This window comes from Hippopotamus amphibius, chromosome 12 (assembly GCF_030028045.1).
Source record: "Hippopotamus amphibius kiboko isolate mHipAmp2 chromosome 12, mHipAmp2.hap2, whole genome shotgun sequence".
Taxonomy (NCBI): domain Eukaryota; kingdom Metazoa; phylum Chordata; class Mammalia; order Artiodactyla; family Hippopotamidae; genus Hippopotamus; species Hippopotamus amphibius.
The window spans coordinates 20,675-38,315 of NC_080197.1; positions in this window are offsets into that span (position 1 = coordinate 20,675).

Here is a 17,641-nt window from a genome sequence, read left to right on the forward strand (position 1 = left end):
CCTGGACCCCACACACCCAAGCACAACACTGGACACCATCGTGTTACCACACACAAGAACGGACTGAAACCCCACAGCTCTCCCCATCAGGCCCGTCCTCTCCCGGGTCCCCTGAGGACAGACGCCCTCCGCGCTCAGCCCCGCGCAGGACGCTGCTCCCCACGTCTCCTCACCTTTTCCTGCAGCGGCACCACCTCCGGCAGGTCCTGAGGAGACGCGGCTCCCGTCAGCTGTGCTGGGAGCCAGGTCCCCGGGGAAGAACTCGCATTCCCGCGGACCAGAGAGGCGGGCTTTGCGTTCCCTGCCAGCCAATGGGAGAGGGGAGCCCAAGCCGCCCTCACCGTTCAGCGGAGGCCCCGCCCCCTGAGGGCAGTTCTGCTACATCCACGGAACTGTGGAAATTCAAATTGAAATATTTTAAGTCAAATATCCCATGACTTCTCCAAAATAGTTAATGAATCATTACCTTGAAACAGTACAGAAGGAAATGAATGTAGAGACCAAATTCACTGATTTATTAATAGACATTTATAATGCAAAACTATCAAAATTATAGAGATAAACATAGAAAATCTACATGACCATGGGTTTGGTCTGTAGATGATAAACGTTGAGTTTTAACATACAACACAAAAAGGCAATCCAAAAAAGAAAAAAGGAATATTGGGGAGTTTATAAAATTAAAGATATCTACTCAAAGACCTTATTTACAAAAGCAAAAGACAAACCACAACTGGGAGAAAAATATTTGTAAAACTCATATCTGAGAAAGGATTTGGACTCAAAATATACAAAGACCTCTGAAACAACTCCATTTAAAAAAAAAAAAAAGGTAAGGATCTGAGCAGACACCCGGCAAAAAAAAAAAAAAAAAAAAAACACAGTAAAAATCATACAAAAACATGCTCAACATCATATACTGTTAGGGAATCACAAATTAAAATCATGAGATATCACAGCACGCCTATTAGGACTGCTAAACTCAAAATATGACAACACCAACTGCAGACAGTGAGGAACAACAGGAATTCTCCTTCATTGCTGGTGGGACGCACTTCAGCCAGTTTGTAAGACAGCTTAGCAGTTTTATCCAAAGCTAAACTCTCATCTTGGGATCCAAACAATCATGCTTCCAGTATTTAGGCAACTGCTTTGAACATCTATATCCAAATGCAAACAAAGATGCAATTATGCACAGCAGCTCTACTCAAGTGGCTAAAACCTTGAAGAAATCAGAATGTCCCTCAACAGATCAATGCATAAGCAAAGTGGGGTACATCCATGTCAAGGCAAGTAGAAACTGTCACCCCAAAATATGCCTCTCTGGCAGAAGATTTCAGTCTGCTTAAAAAGAGAGAGAGAGAATCTCAGAACACTATGATTGCCCTTTTGTGAAAGACCTTTACAATGGAGAAATCTCCATTTGTAAGGGTGTGTCCCTCTTTGCATCAGAAATAGGATAATTAAATCTCAAGTAGCTTATCAGTGGAGAAGTCCTCACAAATCTGCAAACAATCATACCCTTGTTTACGGTGCTTTGCATGATAGCCTGCCATAACGGGCTTCCCCCCCTTCCCCAACACGTCTTCTGTTTTTAGCTGAAGGTGGTTTCTAAGCGGATGGCTTTGGTCCTGTCAGGGAGTGATTCAGTTTTCCTTGCTATCCCCCCTGTACATAGGAGGTATACATGCTGTTAAACTTGTTTTCCTCCTGGTAATCATTTATTACAGGGGTGGGGGAGTCTCAACCAAGAACCTTGTAAAGTAGAGGGAAAATTGTTTTTCCTCCCAGACACGTGCAATGGAATACTACCCATCCGTAGAAAGGAATGAACCATCCGTCTATGGAAAGACGTGCGTAAATCTTACATGCACATTGCTAACGGAAAGAACCCAGTCTGAGGAGGCTGCACACGGTATGACCCCATTTACAACATTCTAGGAAAGGCAAAGCTACACAGATGATAAGCAGATCATGGGGTGGGGGTTTGAAGTGTTCCATGTGACACTTTAGGATGGAGACGTGTCGCTACGCATTTGTCTAAGCCCACAGACTTGTACAGACCAAGGGGTCAATCATAACCTATTCAAATGTAGTTATTTACAATGTAGGAGTGTTGCAGGATGGAATACACAATGCGACAGAATCTAACTGCTTTACAAATGTATGGAGAAAACTTACTCTAGGGGATGGGGTAAAAGGTGCTAGCCTAAGTGAACTTTGGAAATGAATGGAATCTGTAGGCTAAAGGCAAAATGGATTGTACACAAACAGTGGGCTTTATTTTATGACGTTCTTTCCAGGGTGACGTAGCTAACATTGCTGAAACCTCTGTACACGAAACCTGGAAAGGAGCAATGCATAGATAAACGGCAGATGGTGGGAGCCCGGCTCCTCGCTGGGGGAGTGGAAGCTTCAGATAAGCAAAGGAACCAGAGAATGAAGCTGAGCCCCTGATGGCCACTCCTTTCTGGCTCCAAGTTGCTTCCAACAGGACCACCATCACCTGCACCTAGTCTGCTGTGACCCACCGGCCCCCGCCTGGCCTTTCCTCTTCCTCCCAGCAATGATTCCAGTGACCCTTCCAGCCTGGACCCCTCACCCAGGCCAGGCGCCTCTGTCCAGCCACCGCATCCCCATCTCACCTTGGGGCCAACAGGCCCCTCCGAGGACGGCGACCCTGCTGCTCCCCACACCCAGGAGGCAGCCCCACCTCCCTGGTGGCTGAGCCCAGACACCTGCTGGGACCGAGCAGGACCCTAGGGGGACTTCCCCGGACAGAGCCCTCCCCCATATGCTCTGCTGCAGCTCCTCTCTGAAGTGCCTGGATAATAGTATCGGATGCAGGCTTCCTGAGTTGTTTTACAGATGCTAAACCCACCCCCAAATGGAAGACATTAACTACCTGGTGATCCTGAGCACAGAGCCCCCAGACCTACTGCTGCCTAAGAATTCATAATGTTCACACCTGTCACCTCATCAACCAGAGAACTGTGCATCCGCTGATCACACACCCTGCACCCGCCGCCCTCCCCTGGCCTTTAAAATAGCTTTGATGGAATCCTTCAGTGAGTTTGGGGTTTCAGAGCACAAGCCACCTGTCCTCCAGCTACTGGTGCTTTTACAATAAACGCTGCACTTTCCTTCACCACAACGTGGTGTCAGTAGACTGGCTCTGCTGCACTTGGACAGGAGGACCTGAGCTCTGTTCAGTAACACTGGGGCCTCCCAGGCTCCGACTTTCTTGTGCCCCAGTGACTGTCAGCTCCTCTAGAGCCTATGGCCAGTCCCCACACGGATTCCCCTCTCCACCTGCAGCCCTGGCCCAAGTCCGATCCCTCCATCAGGCCCTAACAAAGCTCCCTGCCCCACTGTGCCTCTCACATCCCACCCCAACATGGTCCTTCTGAAGCATTCATGAGACGGTGACCCTCTCCACCTGTAACCCCCCCCCAAAGGTTTTCCCCACTTTTGCTGGGGTGTCTGGTGGGAGAGACGTCCACCATGGCCCTGAGAGTCCCCGCTCTGAGCGTGCCTGGCATCCCCACGAGGCTGCTGGCTCCTGCGTCCCTGACACAGAGCCCCTCAGCAGGCCAGGCAACAGGGCACGAAACCTGAGAACGGCTCACCTCAGGATGGGGCCGGCACTGCCACCGCGTGATCAGAGGGCAGCGAAGGGTTTCCCAGCTGGGACACAAACTCTGCACCAGGGGCCCCTCCCTGAGCCATTACATCACCTCATGTGACCTGAGGGAAGGAGGGACCAAGGCACGTGTGTGTTCCTAAAGAGGATGGTGTGGGCTCAGTCGTGTCCCCACAGATTCACATGCCGAATCCCTAACCTCCAGGACCCCAGGATGTGGCTGTGTTTAGAGACGGGGTTTTTAAAGAGGTGATTGAGGTAAAATGTGGTCACTAGGGTGGATCCTAATCCAATAGGACTGGTGTCCCACAGGAAGCAATTAGGACACAGACGGGCACAGGGGGAGACCACGTGAGGACATGGGGAGACGATGGCTATCTACACGCCAAGGAGAGAGGCCTCAGGAGAACCACCTTGATCTCAGACAGCGCCCAGGGCTGGGACACAGGTCTCCTGTTTAAACTACCCTGTCTGCGGTATTTGTTAGGACAGCCCCGCGCAGCTCACACGCAGGATAACTCAGGGTTCCGACTGGACAGGGCCCGCTCTCCATTCCCCCATACGTGAGTGACAGCAGCCTCGGGAACCAAGGAGGGGGTCCCTGAGGGGAGGCACCCGATAGATGTCAGGCACTAACGTGACAGCATTGATGTTACACGTGCCTGATCCACATCCACACGAGACGGTTCTGTCCCGTACGTGCACCCCCCTCGGCACCTTCAGTCTGAAGTGCGGACCTGCGGCTCCACCACCTCCACGGACGGCATCAGCGTCACCTGCTGCGGACCGCCTCCTCCGGGACTTCCAGAGCCACACAGCATCGAACAGCTCCTGCTGACGTGTGATCACATTTCTAAGGACCCAAAGACTGTGCACCAGCGTCCAGGCGACCCCACGGTGACAAGCAGGGGACCCTGCCACGGCAGAGCCGCCCAGCTGCCCACCAGAACCCGTTCTCCTTCTTCCTGTTCGCAGCTACCCTGCACCTCCCAGCCTTCCCACCCCTTGAAGCTGGGGTGCAGTTTCTCCTGTTACCAAGGGGACGTGGTGGAGGTGGTGCCGGCCTTGGCCTGCCTGTGTCCTAGGACAAAGTGTCTGGTGCCTGTATGGTCACCCCACCCCCTGCGGGTTGGAGCCCTCCACCCAGAAGCACGGAGGAGAAACGGCGGACAGAGCCTGGGCCCCGACACCCACCTGCCCTGGACTATTACATGAAGGGCACAGAGACATCTTGAGCTTCAGCCCATTGGGGGGGGGCACTTTGTTCCAGTAACACACCTTTGCCCTAAAAGTCAAGGTGCTTCACAAAGCCCTCCCAAATGTAACAGAAGATAAGGCTTCATTTCATCACACTTTTCTCAAACCACAGCTCACACTGAGACCACCACCCAGGTGATGGTGCTTCAGCGCAGCCCCTTTAAAAGATCCCTGGAGTTCAGCTCCCCCAGCTCTGCCTTCAGCTTAAAGAAGTTGCCTTGACAACCTTGACAACCCTGCTTGGTTTCCGTGACAACCAAGCTTTGCAATCTCTTTCACACACTCCTGTTCTAGACTTGATGAGCCTAGAGTGACTGTGCCGTCATCATGCGCCAGAAAGCGACTCCTCTGAGTCCATAGTTGTTGGTTACCTGATGCTATTGATGACGAAATCCCAGAAGAGCCAGCTTTGCAAGGTAACCATTTCTGGACTTGGCCCTGGGCCCCTTTGCACGGACAGGATGGAGTGGTTGTTTCCACAGGCCCCGCGTGGAAGAGCTCACCTTCTGATGACGCCAGGCCTTGATCCTTTCCAGGTGACTCCAGGGCCCTCATTCTCCCCAGACCCCCACCCACAGGGCTGCTGTCTGTGCCGGTCTATACGGGACCCTGGTAATCTCCTCAAATGTGGGTTATTTTACACACAGATAATGGGTTGAACAGTGGCCCCAAAAAATGTGTCCCCCAGAACATGTGAACAAGACCATAGCTGGGAAAAGGCTCTTGGTATATGTAGTTAAGGATCTTGAGGTGAGGTCCTCTTGGGTTAGGGTGGCCCTCAATCCAATTGACAGAGTCCTTACATGAGACAGAAGAGGAGAGACACAGATACAGAGGAGAAGCCGCGTGAAAACAAAAGCAGAGATGGGAGGGAGGCGCCCACCAGCCCACGGACGCCTGGAGCCCCAGAAGCTGGAAAAGGCAGGAAGAACCCTATCCTGGAGCCTCTGGAGGGACCTCAGCCCTGCAACACCTTGATTTCAGATGTCTGGTCTCCAGAACGGGGGAGGATGAATTCCTATTGTTTTAAACAACCCAGCTTGTGGTCATTTGTTAGAGAAGCCACAGAACAGTCACACAGACCCTGCTCTGTAGGATCCTGGAAGTGTGGGTCGCACTAAAGGCAGGTAGAGGCTGGATTACAGAACCCTCAGAGTCAGCACTGGGCTCCCAGAATCCTAAAGCCGTGGCTGGACACCAGAATGTTGAGGGGCCAAGTCTGAAGCCCATCCCCAAGGGTGCCGGCTGCTCACGGCCTCCCCAGGTTCTTACACCTGCACATGTGAGGCAAGTATTTCCATCCTGATTCAGGACCTTTGTTGTCACCATTCACGTTGCTAATTAAGAACCCACCAGTTGGCTTCCTAGGTGGCGCAGTGGTTAAGAATCCGCCTGCCAATGCAGAGGTCACGGGTTCGATCCTAGCTCCAGGAAGATCCCACATGCCACGGAGCAACTAAGCCCGTGTGCCAAAAAAAAAAAAAAAAAAAAAAGAATCCACCAGTTACACAGATGAAAACCCAATCAGGACACTGGCTACATGGATGAACGATTCTGAAGGTGGTCAGAGGAGGGGAATTGTCTCACATGCAGGTAGCAGCCCCCGCAAGGAGCGCCCTCACTGGAAAGCTGGTGGACCAGGAAGAGGCGTCTCTGAGTAAACGTCAGCTGACCCCCAGGCCAGCTGCTCCTGAACCTCATCCACCCTCCCCAGGTAAAGCACCTGAATATATACAAAGACTTTAAAGGCTGGAAGAAAGGGCTTCAAAACACACCAGTGACAGCACACAGGCGGAGCTGGTGCCTGCAGGCCAGGCAGGATGATCCTGGCCCTGGGCACTCTCCTGGAAGCTTTCCATTTACCTACCTGAGTTACCCCTCCTGACCTGGCCCCCACTGCTTCTCTTTCTTGCGTCCTCACCTCTGCGGGGAAAACTTGCAACGGCAGGTATGGGTGACACATCCTCTTCCTCAGCAGGTGGCAGCCTGGCACCTCCTGCGGAAAGTCCAGCAGAGCCCCACCCAGACTGGGGCACCCAAAACGCCATGGCCGCTCACACACTCCCACCAGCCCAGCCCCGCGGCTGCTGACGGGGCAGAGTAAGGTGTCAGGTGCATCTGCAGAGGCCCCTGCTGCCTGGAGGGGTGTTTATATAGCTCTCAACCCAGGCACACCTGGGGAGGGCGGGCCGGCCAGGTCAGGCTGCTCAGGCCGCTCAGACCAGCCAATCCCCACCCTTCAGGGGCTCATAGTTGTGCCGGCTGCATGCAAGGAACAGGTGTGGGGTCCTGAGGGTCAGGATGGACATGGGGCTGCAGCGCTCGCTTGTTTTCTAATCATTTTAACTGGCCCATGAGCGGAAGACAATCTCAAGAAGACCCTCTCCTAATGAGAAGAACTCAGGAGTCAGGGAGAGGAGGGGTGGTGGGTGGAGACAGGGGCCTGGCACCCTGGGTGTGGTGGAAGCTTCTGGAAGACCCGGTGGAGGGAGGCTGCACAGAGTGAAGCCCAGGGTCACAGCCCTGTCCAGGAGCTGCTGTTTGTTACTTCAGGTCCTGCCCTGCGGTGTTCAGGGTCAGCTCTGACCAACAGGGGAGCCAGGGGTGCTGTGCAACAAGGCCTATGTGCACGGTTCCTGTGCGCCTGGGTGCCTGCCCAGGGGAGCTCCATGTCCTGGGAGGCGCCTGCCCACGAGAGCCCCGTGTGCTGCTGGGTGCCTGCCCGGGGAGCTCCACGACCTGGGAGGGGCCTGCCCACAAGAGCCCCGTGTGCTGGGCGGGGCGTGTGAGTGAGCGTCCTCTCTGTGCAGCCGGCACAGAGTTGCTTAGTGACTTCCCTGTGGGCAGCGCTGGGGTGAGAGGAGAACCAGGAGAAGCTGCAGGCCCCCTGAACCTCTGCCTGGGCCCATCCAGAGTGACGAGGTCCGTAGGTGGGTGCTGGCCACTGTGCTGCATGAGGGAGGCCCCACGGGGACCTCTTGTTTCTCCCACCTGACACCACAGAGGCCTCCCCAGGACAGAGCGGACAGCCTGCCTAGGGCAGGCGGGAGCTCCTGGTGACCCTGCAGGCGACATGAGACGCAAGGACCAGGCAGGAGGGGAGTGGGCGCCCAGGCAGAGCCCTGGGGCTCGGGGCCCGAGGGGGCCTTTCTGGGTCTGAGCTGGGAGTGGACGAGCAGGGGGTGAGTGTGGTCCAGGAAAGCGGCCCTGGTGACGTGAGGCTGAACCTGCTTCAGGGTGACAAGCCTTCCGGATGATTCCGAAAGCAGCACTGTAAGACGAATCCTGTTAAAGTAGGGACGTGAATCCCCCTAAGAGGAGGCTCTGTGAGCTGGTCCAGGAGTGGGGGTGAAGGGAACAGGTGGGGAACCTGTCACCCTGGGTGGGCGGCGGGTGCAGACCCCACACCACGGCCCCACACCTGTGCTTCTGGGGGATTTGCTTGGCTTCTCAGAGCCTCGGCTTCCCAGTCTGCTCATCAGGTGACGGCAGCATGGGTGGACTCGTAATTTACTCAGAACAGGGCAGAAAGGGGTCTGGTGGAAACTCCACAGAACACCGTCAGTATGGGAATCCCAGGCCCTGTTTCCCGCAGGTCTGTCTGCAGGATCAGGAGAGCAAATCTGAGCATGGGGACGGGCTCGGTTTGGAGGGTCCTCCTGTGTCCTGAGTCTGGGAAGGAGCGGGCTCCAGCGGGCAGTGGCAGGGTCATCCCACCCCTGGATACGCCCGGACCTCAAGGCCCAGCAGCCCCCAAGCCCTGTGTCTGGGCCCCTGGGAGGCAGACGGGACAGGCCGGCCTCCTCCTTGGCCCTCTTCCTGCCCACAACATTTGAGGTTCAGCCGTCATTAGGGAGAAGCAGGGATGGGGGTGTCCCCTGTGGGAAAAGGACACAAAGCAGCTGTGTACGTGGACGTCCACACCAGGAATGTGGGCCCGTGGGACACGCGCACCAGGAGGGGCAGACAGTGAGCCTGGGTAAGCAGGGCCAGGCCGGGGGTGTCCCAGGGAGGGGGTGTGTCGAGCTTGGCCTGTGCCCGGCCTCAGAGTCCACTGGCCGTCCCTCTCCTGGCCACTGGGGGGAGGACCTGAGCCGTGCTGGAGGAGTGACCTGTCTCGTCCCCAGGCCCGGCCAGTGTCGGCCCTTCAGGCTCCGGGTCGGGGAGCCTGAGGAGTGTGGGTCCAGCTGTGCCCACCAGGGAGGCCTGGAGGGACGGGGCAGCAAGTGCTGCTGTGGTCATCACCTGTGCGGAAGCTTCCCAGCCAGTGTCCAGTGGGAGCTCCCGCCTCGCACGTGGGCTTCAAATCCACAGCACAGATCACCTTCTAGTGGCTCCATTTGTTTTCCAGGCACAAAGCAAAGTCCTAACATCTACTCTGTCCACTGTCCGTGAAAAGGCACGTCTGATCCGGCACCAGGTGCTGCCCCTGGGTCCCTCCTGACTGGATGCCCGACAGCCTGTGTCACCGCATCACGACTGTCAGGCGGTGTCAGGCGTGGTGGACGAGAGCACACAGTCCAGGCCCACGAGGGGCCACTCTGTCCACGGAGCTGTGGCTGTGGCTGTAGGTGTGCCCTCCACCCACCCCACAGGCAGAGACCACCTTCCCTTCCTAGACTGTTACCAGGTTAACTCATACAGACCCTGCTCGGGCCCTAGAGTGGCTGAGGCTCTCTGCCTGGAGGGGGAAGCGTTCCTTTTTCCATTCGGGTTCAAGTAGGCGAATAACAAAACCAAAGCTGAGACTGACAGGCACAGGCTTTATCCAGTGGCCAAAGAAATGGGAACTAAGTTCACAGATCAACTTCTCACTGCCCTGGAGAGAGTGACTTCATTTCAAAGAGTAAAGACAAAGGGAGGAGGAGAGAGGCTACTGATGGGAGGCAGACGCATTTGTCTTCCCGGGAAGGGGCAGGGCTTTTTCCAAGGGCATGCGGGTGCCACCTCCTTTTCACCCTTTTTTGGTCCCTCCTGCTCAGTCATGGCCACGGGTAGGTGTGTCACTTAATGTGCTGATTTAGTATGTTCAACATATGATGAGACAGACTCAGGGTCTGCTGGAGGTCAGATTCGCCGCCACCTTGGTCCCAGCTGGTTCTATCTGGTTTTTTTGTGTGTAGCTTCCTTTCTTATCTCTGGACCCTTTAACTTAAGGACTTAGGTGAACTCCTGCTAAAGGTGGGGGTTGGAGGACAGCCCTATTAAAGGTGGGTTCACAGATTCTGAGCACGGGGGACCGGGAGCAGCAAGACGAGGAGACTGAGACGGGCAGTCAGTCTGACACCTGCACTGGGGCCCGTAGCCGGCATGCGGAGGCGGTCAGCAGGGGCATGTGTCAGGGAAGGTTCTCAGTGCTTACATGAAAGATGTGAACGTGGATCCAGATGCAGAGCTGCCTGCAGACGCTGCTACAGAAACTCCTGATTCTTTCCTGAGAAAACTGGGGGGGCATTCAGGCCCCAGGGCAAAGAGCATGCTCTGGATGCTCTTGTGGGGAAGTGGTGGCACAGCCACAGGCGCTCAGCCCACAACACCCCAGAGCCTCTCCCAGAACAGCTCCAGAACCGCTTCTGGAATGGCAGGGAGAAGTGGGTCTTGCACCTACCGGATGTGGAGGAAAGGGGTGGGGTCCACAGGGCTGCCCTCACCTTCGGGGACTTGCGGGGAGGCTCACAGGGCTCCGCATGCCTGGGTGCTCACCGCTCAGATGGGTCACGGCGCACAGTAGGGATGCATGGGGGGGAGGGTCCCTGGTCCGGCCCCTCGTGACCCTCACGCCCCCTCCTTCCGTCGAGGGTCTCCAGGGTGTCTCTTCCCCCCACGACAAAGGGCAGGACCCGACAGTTACCCCACCCCCGTCCCCCCAGGGAAGCTCGTTAGAGACGTGGCACCCGGCTGGAACCCGCCCCGGCCCTCCCCAGCCTTGGGATGCTGTTTCTCAGCGGCAGGCCTGCCCTGGGAAAGCGTCTGGACACGGCGTGAGGGTCCAGTGTGGCTGCCCTGTGTGTCCCTGGAGGCTCGGAGGCCGCAGCATCGGGGCACCTCCAGCCCCAGTATCCCAGAGCACGTCCCACGTGCAGAGACCCGGCCAGGAGGGAGGGGCTGGCCCTTCCTGATCACAGGCGAGGACGCCCCATGTGCAGCAGGGCCCTGGACTCCGCTTAACTACAGCCTGGGGTCTCCCACGCCTCCCCTGCGACAGGGCCCCGCAGGCCCGAGCGCCTGGAGACCACCCCACTTCTGACCTGACTGCAGGCAGGGTTGGGGCCCCCAGACCACACCGCAAGCTCCTCTCTCTCTCGGAGGCTCCCAGGACCCACTAAACTTTACACTCGGGGTTAGAGTCTGTTATGGTGAAAGGACACAGATATGTCCCCTGAGGGAAGAAGGCGGCAGTAGTGTCAGGGGTCCGTCAGGTGTGGCGGCCCTGGAAGCACACCTGAGTCCTGGGGTGCAGGGTTTCCGTTGGGGTCCATCTTGGCGACATGGGGAACGCGGGATGGCCGACCTTGACTTCGGGTCGGGGGGGGACACTCAGGAAGCCCCACCAGGCATCACGCCCTCAGCACAGACCAGCCTGGAGCGAGGCCCTTGGAGCGCGGACACCGCCGTCCGCCTCAAGGTGACCTCCGGGAGCCAGGAGCAGAGGCCAGGCCTCTCTGTGGGCGGGTGCAGTGCCCACTCTGTGTGGTCAGCGTGCCTGCACGCGGGTCCGCCGGTGCCCGTGTGCCTCGGCCTGTGACCACTGACCACCTGTCGTGCTTTGCTCACAAGAGCGAGGACAAAACGGGGACAACGGGGGTGGGGAGAAGGCCGGGTCGCAGTCAGGTGGGGTGAGAAAGGGTCTGAGAAGGGAGGACACAGCTGCCCCGTCCGGTGAGCCGGGACCCGGCACGGTCGGCGCTCACAGTGGTCAGGGACGCCTCCCCACGTCCCGGGGAGGGGCTGCCCCTTCCTGCCTCCTGGGGCGGGGGGCACACGTGTATCCGGCAGGACACAGCACTGCCCGCAGCCGGCCTCAGGCCTGCTCCCGCCATGGGCTCGAGGGCTTGGTGGTGACAAACAGCTCCTGGGCACATGGGGGGGCCGCGCTGCAAGCCGGGCATCCAGGAGCCTCGTGGAGGAAACCACGTCCTAACTGGGGGAGGACAGACAGACGGGCGAGGCTAGAGGGAGACAGAGGGTCAGTTGTCCCAGCAGGCTGAGAGCAAAGGATTTCTAGAGGCCCGGGCAGGGGCCAGCAGGATGGGGATGTCACGGACCTGCCTGCGGCCTGGTCTGCAGTGTGCGGGGCCACTCGGGCGGATGCATGGTGGCCTAGGGGGTGTCCTCTGTCTGCTCCCGGGAAGGCACTAGCCATGGGCTCCCTACCAGGCTGGGGGCAGACATGGAGGGGTTTGAAGACGCGTCCCCAGGTGCACCAAGGAGAAGCACCTTGGTCGTGCCTGGAGACACACAGCTGCCCGCCTGCTGGGCAGTGTGCAAGGTTGGTGGCACGTGGGGTTGCGTCCAGGCCCCTGAGGAGCTGCACATACCTCCTCCAGGCCTGGCCCCAACAGGGACAGAGGGAGGGCATGGCCTCTGGGCTGGGAGGGGCCGGCACACCCACTGACCTGTCATTGCAGCCAAGCCCGGCCACTGAGTGGCCCTGCTCCTGCTCTGTCCCCGTGGGGGGATGTGTGTGGACGTCGCGGGAAAGCTGCGGGCTCCCACATCAGTGGAGGCTGGTCATCCGCTGGACACATGACGAGAGTGAGCTGGACAGCAAGGCTGGCCGGAGGCACAGCTCGGGTGGGGAGGCTGCTCCGTGTCCATGGTGTTCAGGACCCAGACGCGTTGGTAGAGATACTCGTCCAGATCCCCAGGGGTTCTTTCCTCAAGGTGCCTCCTGTCCCATCATCCAGCAGGTGTGGGGGTCCTGGGGTGATGGTGACAACCTGCCTTGACCCAGGAGGACACAACAGCAGAGATTGATCTGCCACAGCTCTGGACGCTGGAAATACAAAATGAAGGTGTGATTGCTTCCTCTGGAGCCTCAGGGAATCTTCCCCAGCCTCGCCTGGCTTCTCTGGTTTCCAGAAACCCTGGGCGCCCCCAGACGTGAGGCTGCACCACCCCCACCTCTGCCTCCCTCAACACGTGGCTTCTCCTCTGCGTCTGTGTCCAGCTTTCCCTCTTCTTATAAGGACACCAGCTGTTGGATTTAGTCTCTCCCTAACCCAGCATGAGCTCCTCTTAACCACATCTGTAGAGACCTTGTTTCAAAAATAAGGCCAGATTCTGGGGTCAGAGTGGGTATAGATTTGGGGAGGCAGACACTTGAACCCACAGCAGCAGGTGAGGTGTTAGAGGACAGAGGGAATGAGAAATGCTCACCGAACGGACAGGGCATCGTGAGACGGAAAACCGAGGCGGGCAGCTCCATGTAAACGATGGGTCGGTTTATTACTGGGTGACTGACTCCCAGGGCGGGATGGGACATGGTGGACAACCACCCGAAGCTTTTGCAGCTGCGTCTGCATGGCCGCGGGGTCACCGGGACAGTTTATAGTTAAAATGGGGGTAGGGGGAGTGTGGTGCTTCGGAATGATGTGCATTCCGAAGTCAAGCTTCATGAAAGAGTAACAGGTCTCGTGGGCATCAGGCAGGAACACGTCAGCAAAGGTCCTCATTGGGGACGAACGAAGCATAGAGGCCACCGGGTCCTAATGGTTATTAAACAGCCTCTATTAACTAGAAAGCCCCTAAGGCAGAGAAGTGATTGACCACACAGTACAGTCCTGGGTAGGGTCAGTGGACAGACAGGAGGAGCTGTGTGGGCCCAGGACGGCATCAGTTATGCTGACAGCCTTATACCGGGGTAGGCAGGGCTGGGGAAGGTGCGGGCTTGGATCCTGCAGGTGCCACAGAGAAAGGGATGTGGGCTGGACAGTGGGGCAGGCCTTGCACCTCAATGGGACATGGGTGTGGCCCTAAGAAGTGACCTCATGCTTGCTCACAGGGGCCCCACTGTGCAGGGTGGACATGTCTGTGTCCAGAGTCACGTCCTGCTGCTTTGGGACTTGACTGCTCAGACCTCTGCGTGACCTCTGCAGGCCGGCCTGAGTGGGAGCATGTTGTGTCAGGAGCGTCAGGCAGGACACATCCTCAAGGCTCAGGGAGGATCCCCAGGAAGCCTTGGAGGCCAATTCGGGGGCGGGGGGGAGGGCAGGGTGGAAGGGCTCAACTCCAACCACCGTAGGGAAGGTGAGCAGGGCAGCGGGCATCCCATGTGGATGGGCCGGTGTTATCAGCTCACCTAAGAAAATAACGTTTCACAGTTCCTGTGCATTATATAAAAATCATGTTTCTATCATGTGGGCTTTCAAGTAACTGGAGGTGCTCTGGTCTTACTCTGTGGCCATGCTCGTGTTCCAGCAGTGACCATGGACTGACTGCAGCGCCGTCCACTACACGTGGCCGGTCCCGGCCTTGGGGTGAGAGGAATCAGGCCACAGGCCCCAATGTTCAGGGCTGTGGTCAGTCAGTCAGTGCACAGCCACCAGCTGCTGAGGCTGTTCACAGCTCGATGATAAAGCCGCCAGCCCTCCCAGTGGACGCTGTCCTGTGCTGTTGGGGAGGCATCCACACGTGGGCTGAGCACCGGGTCTGCCTCTGGACTGTCCCGGTGTGGGGTCGTTCATCCCCTCATGTACACTCCACAGCCCCCACATGGTCGGTCAGCCAGGCGTCACCTGGGCAAGCAGACAGGCTCTTTCAGCAGAAATGGGAATTCCCTGTGGTGTCAAGTTGTTGATGTGATGAACCGTGATTTTTTTTTAATTTTGATAAGATATATGTAACATAAAAGTCACTATTTACCACTAAAGTGGACAGCTCAGTGGCATTTATCACGTTCACATGTTGTGCAAGCACCATCTCCATCTGGTTCAAAAACGTTCTCAGCCCCCAGAGGCGACCCCGTCCCCGTGAGCTGTCCCTTCCCATCGCTCTTCCCCTCCCCCAGCCCCTGGCGCCACCAACCCACTTCCTGTCTGTGGATGTGCCTGTGCTGGGTGTTTCCTATAAATGCAAGCATGCAGTTTGTGGTTGTTCTGGGCTGGATGTTTGTGTCCCCCCAAAATTCACCTGTTGAAATCCTAACCCTCAAGGCGATGGTATTAGGAGACGGGGCCTTGAGGAGGTGATGAGGTCCTTGAGGAGGTGATGAGAGTGGAGCCCCTGTGAATGGAATTAGTTCCGTATAAAAGACATCCCAGAGAGCTCCCTCAGCCCTCGTCTGCCAACAAGAACAGAGCATCACCAGAACCTGACCACCCTGACACCCTGATCTCACACTTCTGGTCTCTAGAGCTGTAGAAAACACATTTCTGTTGTTGAAGCCCCCAGCCTGGGGTTTTGCTGTGGCAGCCCAAGTCGACTAAGACAGCGTCCTTCTGTGTCTTGCTTCTCTCCCTGAACATCGTGTTTTCAAGGTTCGTCCACGTTGCAGTGAGCACCAGTGCTTCACTCCTTTTCACGGCTGAGTGTGTTCCATTGTGCGGAGGGACCACAGTGCGTGTATCTCTTCTCTCTTTACCTCTGGATGGTCATTTGGGCGGTTCTCACCTTTTGGCTGCTGTGAATCGTGTGCCTAAGAACATGCGTGTACAAGTGTTTGTGTGGACATGTTTCTCTCTCTTAAGCTTATACATAGCAGTGCAATTGCTGGGTCACGTGGTGACTCCATGTTTGACATCTTGAGGAACTGCCAGGCTGTTTTCCCAAACGGTGGCACCATTTCACTTTCCCATCGCCGGTGTTTGAAGATTCCAGTTTCTCCCCTTATCACTTTCTGTCTTTTTGATTCCAGCACCTTAGTGGGAATGAAATGCTACATCATGGGGGTTCTGTCAGCCCATCAGACCCTCACCCCTTTTATATCAAGTACTTTGTCACACTCCCCTCACTTTCTGAAATCAGATGCAGAGATAACATAATCTCTCTACACATATAATTTAAGTATAATTATGTATATGTGTGTATGCAGCTATAGTTAACAATAGAGAGAAATCAAGATAAATACATTTTAATGAAATAATACCTAATTTAATAGGTGAGTGCTTGGCTTCAACTATACTAAGTAATCTGACGTTTGCTTAAATTTTTCTTCAATTTAGATTTAAGAAAAGATAGATAACATTCAACTTGATTCAACATTTATATTTTAAATTTTTAAATGAGGACAAATAGGCATCTTTGTGTATAATTTGTATTACTGTGGTGACAGCAATCCTGGTGCATTTACTGGCAATTCAGAAACTCTGAGCCAGGAGATGTGATTTTCTTTTTTTTTTTCTTCTTCTTTTTTTTAATAGGAGTATGGTTTCTTTACAATATTGTGCTAGTTTCTGCTGTACAATGAAGTGAATCAGCTCTATGTATACATATATCCCCATATCCCCTCCCTCCCACTCACCCCACCACCCCACCGCTCTAGGTCATCACAGAGCAGCGAGCTGAGCTCCCTGTGCTATACAGCAGGTTCCCACTGGCTATCTCTTTTACAAATGGTAGTGTGTATATGTCAGTCCTAATCTCCCAATTCGTCCCAGCCTCACCTTTCCCCACTGTGTCCACACGTCCTTTTTCTATGTCTACATCTCTATTCCTGCCCCAGTAATAGCAAATCAAAACCACAATGAGGTATCACCTCACACTGGTCAGAGTGGCCATCATCAAAAAATCTACAAGCAATAAATGCTGGAGAGGGTGTGGAGAAAAGGGAACCCTCCTGCACTTTTGGTGGGAATGTAAATTGATACAACCACTGTGGAGAACAGTATGGAGGTTCCTTAAAAAGCTAAAAATAGAGCTACCATATGATCCAGCAGTCCCACTCCTGGGAATATATCTGGAGAAAACCATAATTCAAGAAGACACATGCACCCCAATGATCACTGCAGCACTATCTACAACAGCCAGGCCTTGGAAGCAACCTAAATGTCCATCCACAGATGAATGGATAAAGAAGATGTGGCACATATATACAATGGAATATTACTCAGCCATAAAAAGGAATGAAATTGGGTCATTCATAGGGATGTGGATGGACCCAGAGTCTGTCATACAGAATGAAGTTGTCAGAAAGCGATTTTCTAAAATGTCAGAGAATTCTTGGTAAAGTTCTGAACAACTGTGAGAACAAGCTCTGCTAGAATCCACTGTAGTTATCTTCCTGCATGATTTTGCATATCTTACAGACATACAGAAATAACTTGTGTGTGAAGTAGAACAGAGTTAGAGTCTCAGCTCAGAAAATCACAGGCAGGTCCTTCCCAGGAAGGGCGGGCAGGCACAGGGCAACCCTTCCTGCAGGATGCCTGGCAGCTCAGGGCAGCGCCACAATGTGCCCGAGAACCCCAACCTTTGTGCCAACCACAAATGCACAATTCCACGTGTGCCTGGGAAAAGTCAGCTGAGACCAGGGGTTCCCAAACAGGGACATGTGCCCCCCTGTCCAGGGCACAGGAGAGTGCATGGTTTGGAAGGAGTCACTTTGCAGCTGCCCCTGAAACTGGCCTGCCTGGAGCCCCTGTGTGCAGAGCAGTTCACATGCAGAGGGACCCTGGTGCAAGCCCTTTTCCTAGGACATTAAATCCTTAAGGCCCCATGAAGGCAAGGCCTCTTAACTTGGCTACCATAGCAAATACAACATGCACTGCAGCCTGGAGACACGTCCAGCCTTCTTCCTGCTGC